The following is a 6,000-nucleotide window of genomic DNA, read 5'->3' as shown; positions in this document are numbered from 1 at the left end:
TCTTTATCACAGCACATATTGGTCAGCTTGGGCTGCCATACAAAACACCATGCAGTGAGTGACTCAAACAACAAATTTAGTTCCTTATAGTTCTGGAGGCTGGGAGTCTGAGATCAGGGTGCCAGCATGGTTGGGTTCCTGGTGAGGGTTCTCTTCTTCCTGACTCACAGATGACTGTTCTCATCCTGTCCTGGTCATCTACCAAAGGCCCCACCTCCAAATGCCACCACATTGGTTGTTGGGGCTTCAACATGTGAATTTTGGGGGAGATACGGACATTCAGGCAATAGGGCAATGCCAAGGTTTTTCCTTTCCATATTTAGACATCTCTTGAAACTCAACTGCCAAGCTAATGCAACCAGCTCTCCTCAGATGAAAGACGTCAATAAAGAGGAATACTGCTGTGCTATCAAATAACTTATTATGAACCAGGGCAATAATTCATAAGCTGTAAATGGCATAGATTTTGAGAGATATGAGTGACTGATGTATTTGGCAGGATAAAGGCCATCCAAGTAGCAACTTCATGGCATAATAAAAATAGGAGTTTTCCTCTTTTTTTAAATGCTTGAGTAGGGCAGGGAGGCTCTTGACAACTGTTACATGACATGAGGGTTTTAATCAGACATACAAGCCAGTGGACTTTACTTAACATTCAGGGCAAGGATTCCATCTCACTTTTCCACTGCTAGATCCCTGGACCTGGAAGTGGGCCTGAAGAGTAGTGGGTGATCAATAAATATTTGCTGGATTAATTGAGCATCACAAATGTGCAGCTATGAAATGCTGACTCATCCTCCCAAATAGGTTGTTCCTGAATTTCTGGTAACTGTCCTATGAGTCTGTGTTGCCTTCTAAACCAGTCAGGTTGCATTACTCTTTTGCCATGCCTATATCCCATCCTTTAGCCTCCAGCTCTGGTTAATGGGAATAAGTTACAGAGTTAGGATAAAGAAGACAATGGGAGTTGATGTCAGTATATGTGGGATGGTATCTTGGTCAGGTCTTTTTTGGTTTGTAAAGAACAGAAAACTGACTTAAGCAAAGAGGGAAGGTTGCTGGCTCATTTAACTGAGCTGCCTGGCATTGCCTGGCTTTAGGCATGGCTGGACCCAGGAGCTCATTTTGGTTTCTTGGGTCTTCTTTCTACCCTTCCCCCCATTTCTCTGCCCTAGTTTCCTTTATAATGTTTCATTCCTGGTAGGTTATGTTACGGGTGAAACCTTTAGCAGAAAGACAGCTTCTCCTCTCAATAATTCCAGCAACAGTCCTGAGATTGTATCTTCTTGATCTGACCTGAGTCATGTGGCCTTCTCTGGCACGCTGGCACCAGAACCATGGCACTAATATGTCACAGGCACTCCTGCTTCCAACATAGGCAAAGCCCAGGAATGGGACCAACCCCACCTGAATGACATAGACTAAATGGGGGAAGAGGAGGCCCCACAAAGTAAAATCAGAGGGGGCAGTGGATGCTGTACAGGGCAAGCAACAGATGCTAGTTGCAAGTGGGTGGCTCACATGGCCGCTAAATCATCCCGGATGAAGGTTAGACTTGGAGTGGACAGGAAGACCTGTTATGGAAGGAAAGCCTTCCATAAAAGAAGGAAGATCCGTAGATGATTTCAATGACCGTGAGCCATGAGGTGCATCCCCGGCACAGAGCATGTGGTCAAGAATTCGTGGGATGAATACACCAATGAGGGGAAGGAAGTGTAGGAGCAGAGGTTTAGAATACAAAGTGGATAACTGGGGGCACACCAGTCTCACTTGTGGGAATTGTGGCCATTAGACTTGGAGGGGAGGTGGATGGTCTGAGCCCAGACAAGTGGTTGAAAATATAGGCGTTTTTCTTTAAGAGAAATGGGAGCTCCAGGGGCTTTGTCTGAAAATTTTGACACACAGAGAGGGAGACCATGAGGGAGAGGGAGAGGAGGTGCAGAGAATGGCAGGAGGAGCAGGTGGCAAAGACGAGAGTCAAAAAGGCAATGACGTTACTGCAATTAAGAAGAAAACTTGGAATGAGCCTCCTTAGTCCTCTGACGATGCATGGCTTCTCCGCACAGACTTCCTGGAGCTGAATGATGTGTGCAGCAGGAAGACAGCATTGTTGCCAGACTGACGTTTTCAGACTGTAATTAGTTGTGTTAAAAATCTTTACTTCTCCAAAGCTCAATGGAATCCTGCCACTGGGGAGATCAAATTATTCCCCTACTCTTTTTCCTTTTGAAACAAAAGCATATTGTGAAATTTATCAGAATCAATTAATATTTGTATCTGCTCTAATCCTTTAGGTATTGAGCCATCTTCCTTTCTGCTGGGTTTGATTTCATGACAATAAATGGTACCCAGGGGCACGATGACTGAGGTAGCGATTTAATCGGAATTTCTGATGTATGGCAAAATTCATCCCAATGCAAACAATTAGCCCTAGAGCCCTCCAAGAACCCAACTGGAGCCAAGAATGGCAAGGTGTCCAGGACAGAGAGCAACAGAGCTGAGTTCCAAATTTCTAGCTCCCTGGGATCCGGTGTTATCACCTTCAGAAGTGCCCATCATGTACCAAAAAGGGTGTTACAATTATCAGCCCTGTTGGGAAGATGTTGCTGAACTGTCTACACAACATCAGAAAGCTTGTTTTCTTGAATGATAATTAGAACATCTCCATGGGAGGGCTAGTTCATAAAGATGCTCCCTGTGAAATTCCTCCATCCACACAAACAAGCCAGACGGGGTACTGCGACCAGGGGAGCAGAGGCTGCCGCTAATTAGACATGACATCAGCATTTATACTCCACTGGCCAATTATGTCAGGAGAAGTAAATAAAGCTAATGAAACTTTCTTTTCATCTGTGCCAAGAGCTAGAGTCTCAGTAGGGGAGATTGGTCCAGAACCCCCTCTGCTGGAGATCCTGTAGGGGATGTGTGACTTTATTGCCAGAATTCCTTGGAGAGAGGGGGAGGGGGGGGAGGGGATAGAAAGCTTGATTGAATAATTAAATAGATAAACTGCATTCCATTTGTCGGAGGAGACGTAATTTTGGGATGGAAAGAATTTGCTTTCCAGTCTGTGACTCCGAGAGGGGCGGGGAGCCTCCACATTGGATGGTCGACCGTGTGCAGCTAAGCGGGTGCGTGTGTTGTTTCCACCCCTTCCAGCACAGGGGGCTGCGGCCTACCCCCCCCCCCCCCCGCCAGGCCCTGCAGGCCACTTTGAGGCTTGATGCAGTGTAGGGGTCCTGGGCTCCAATCGCGCGGCTTGGGTTTGACTTAGCCCTGCCACTTTCGAGTTGTGTGATCCTGGGCAAGTTCCTCACTGTCTCTGCACTTCAGTTTCCTCCTCCGTAAAATGGGGATAATAAAAGTACTTACCTTGGTGCGGCAGTTGGCAGCATTCAGTGAGTTCGTGTGTGTGGAGTGCCTGGCCGGGTAGCCGGCGTCCCTTGTGCCTCAGCTACCTCCTCCCACCCCACTCCGCCCCACGGCTAACCAGAGGGCAGTTTCTTGTTTCCTTTTGAGGATGAAAACACCAACCACTGCTCTGCTACTCACATCACACCTGCCTTCCTCTTTCCTGCTCCCACTGCCAGACCCATTCTCACCACCTGTTGTAATCATCAGCAACCGTATTCTTCTAGAAATTTGAAAATTTAAATCTGGGAAGTAAAACACATAAGGGGTGGGGGAGCAGTGGGTCCCTTGTGATGCACTGGTGGGCTCTGTGCAGGCGGTAGGGGTGGGGAATCAAATGTGTGGTGCTTGATGGTGATCAGCACGGTCGTTATTACCTACTGTGTGCATATTCTGTACCCATGGGTAGGCCAATGCATGAAGCAGTAAGTTCATTTAAACCTTACAGGGAAGGTTTTGTACCCATTTTATAGATCAAGAAACTAAGTCCCCTAAACAGGATATGACCTGCCCAAGGCCTCAGGGTTATTGCACAACTTTTCCTCCCGGGCCTGGAAGGGGAGGGATGTTTTAGAAGTGAGGAGACAGGCAGGAGGCCATGACAATGACTCAGTGACCTGAGTGGCAGCTGTGGCTGTGGGGATGGCATTTACTGATGGCTCACTGCATGCCTGGCCGTAGGCTGACAGCTCAGCACACACTATTTCAATTAATCCACACCCAAGCACCATTACTGTCCTCCTCAGACAGATGAGAGTGTGGATGAGGTTTGCAGAGGTCAAAAACGCCCAAAGGCAGGATGCCACTGGAGGCCCAGATGGGATCTGGGTCCAGAGTCTACCTTGGGAACCTCTGCTGTCAACCAAGGGTGCCAAGGATCCCGGGGGGCTGAGGTATTAGCAGTTGTGAGAGACTGGACATGGCGCATGGGGCAGAGGGAGAGCTAGAGGCTGGGTTTCTGATTCCAGGCAGATGGCTGGGGAATGTTGCCACTCGCCAAGATAAGGAACAATAGAAAGCGTTTTTAGAAGGAAGATGAATTTGATTTTGGAAATGGCTCTGAGTCGTCTTGGGGACACTGTTTCGTTGTCCAGTTGGCCTTCGCAGTACATAATTTGGAGGCCTTAGACGTTCATCTCATCTTTAAAATGGTCTGTGTGGGGATTGTCATCACAAACGTGGTAATTAAGGTTGTGCTGGTGGTACTGATGCTTCCCAAGGACAGGAGGGAGCAGGGGGGTGCTATCCAAGCTGTAGGAAACATCAATATTTAAATTGTCTCACTGAAGTTGAAGGCCACTTTCTGTCACGGGGGCTGGGCACAGGGCTTGGTGCCTACTTGGCAAATGTCTTTGGGATGGATGAATAATTGGAGGGAAGGTTCATGGTTCAGAGGGTTGCTGAGCGGTGCATGTCAACAGATATCTGTCGGGAGTACCAGGTCCTGGGCCAGGCAACGAGAACACAGTGGCCGACAAGACATTGTTCCTGTCCTCAGGTACTCACGATCTTGTCTGACACACACTGGAGATCAGGAAAGTACAGGACTACATGAAAAGTACAGTACAATTTCATTTAAATGACTTTTCAAAATCTGTGACAGCTAAACTATGTGCTTAAGGGACACAGTGTTCCAGTTTGGTAGTTTTAAAAAAAGCAAATCTAGAGAGTCTTTCAAAGATGTTATAAGAGATGAAGTCATTTAATTTCTTTGTGAAAGCTTGAAAGAACGGTTTCAAAACCCAAGGAGAGACTTTTCTACAGCACAGTAGTAAGCCACACCCTGCACTTGCTCTCTCCTTGCACGTCTAAACCACACACCGTAGGGTCCACCTGGAGGCAGAGCTTCAGTGACCGCCAGATGACCAGTTCTCTACAGATGGTGGCTTTTGCCTGACAAGATGAAGGCCAACTGGGCATCAGTCCAGAGACTCTCACCTGCTTCTCAGTGAGGCACAGACGAGGAGGCCCTCTGAGAAATGCATCAGCAGGAAGTGGGATGTGCCCGCTGGTCAGTCAACCAGTCAGTCACCCCATGGCTCTGTCCACGCTCTCAGGCTTACCACCCATTCTGTCCTTTTCATTCTTATCTCATGGCCACGGCTGTGCTCCCAAGGCCCTTTGTTTCCCCTTCCAGTGTCCTTTTCCAATTCCATGTTCAGCCGTATTCTCACTCGAGATTGCTCAACCCATACCTTTCTCCATGTGCTCTCAGACTACTCCCATCCCGACTTCCCTGGAAAGATGAGTCTCTGCTGATTCCCATTTCTTTCCCGCTACTCATTTTTTTTTTTTAAAGCAACTTAAAGTAGCTTTCATGCGCACAGTGAGGTGCTCTTTCACAATTACTGGTGAGCCTGAACCCATATCCTAGGGTTTTTTTTTTGTGACTGCAATGGCTGTTGGGTTGTATTGTTGGCATTTCTGGTTCTGGCCAATGGGACTTACGATGGAGAATCAATTGGGGGCCTCTGGGTGATAATTCCTCTTGACAGAAAAAGTGACTCTGGAGGTAGAGACCCACCTCATCAGGCCTTTCTTCCCATCCTGGAACACAGTTCCATGTGGACGTAATGCTTGCAGCTGGGC

The sequence above is a fragment of the Vulpes lagopus genome, chromosome 3 (assembly GCF_018345385.1).
Source record: "Vulpes lagopus strain Blue_001 chromosome 3, ASM1834538v1, whole genome shotgun sequence".
Classification (NCBI taxonomy): domain Eukaryota; kingdom Metazoa; phylum Chordata; class Mammalia; order Carnivora; family Canidae; genus Vulpes; species Vulpes lagopus.
This window is presented reverse-complemented; position numbering follows the sequence as displayed.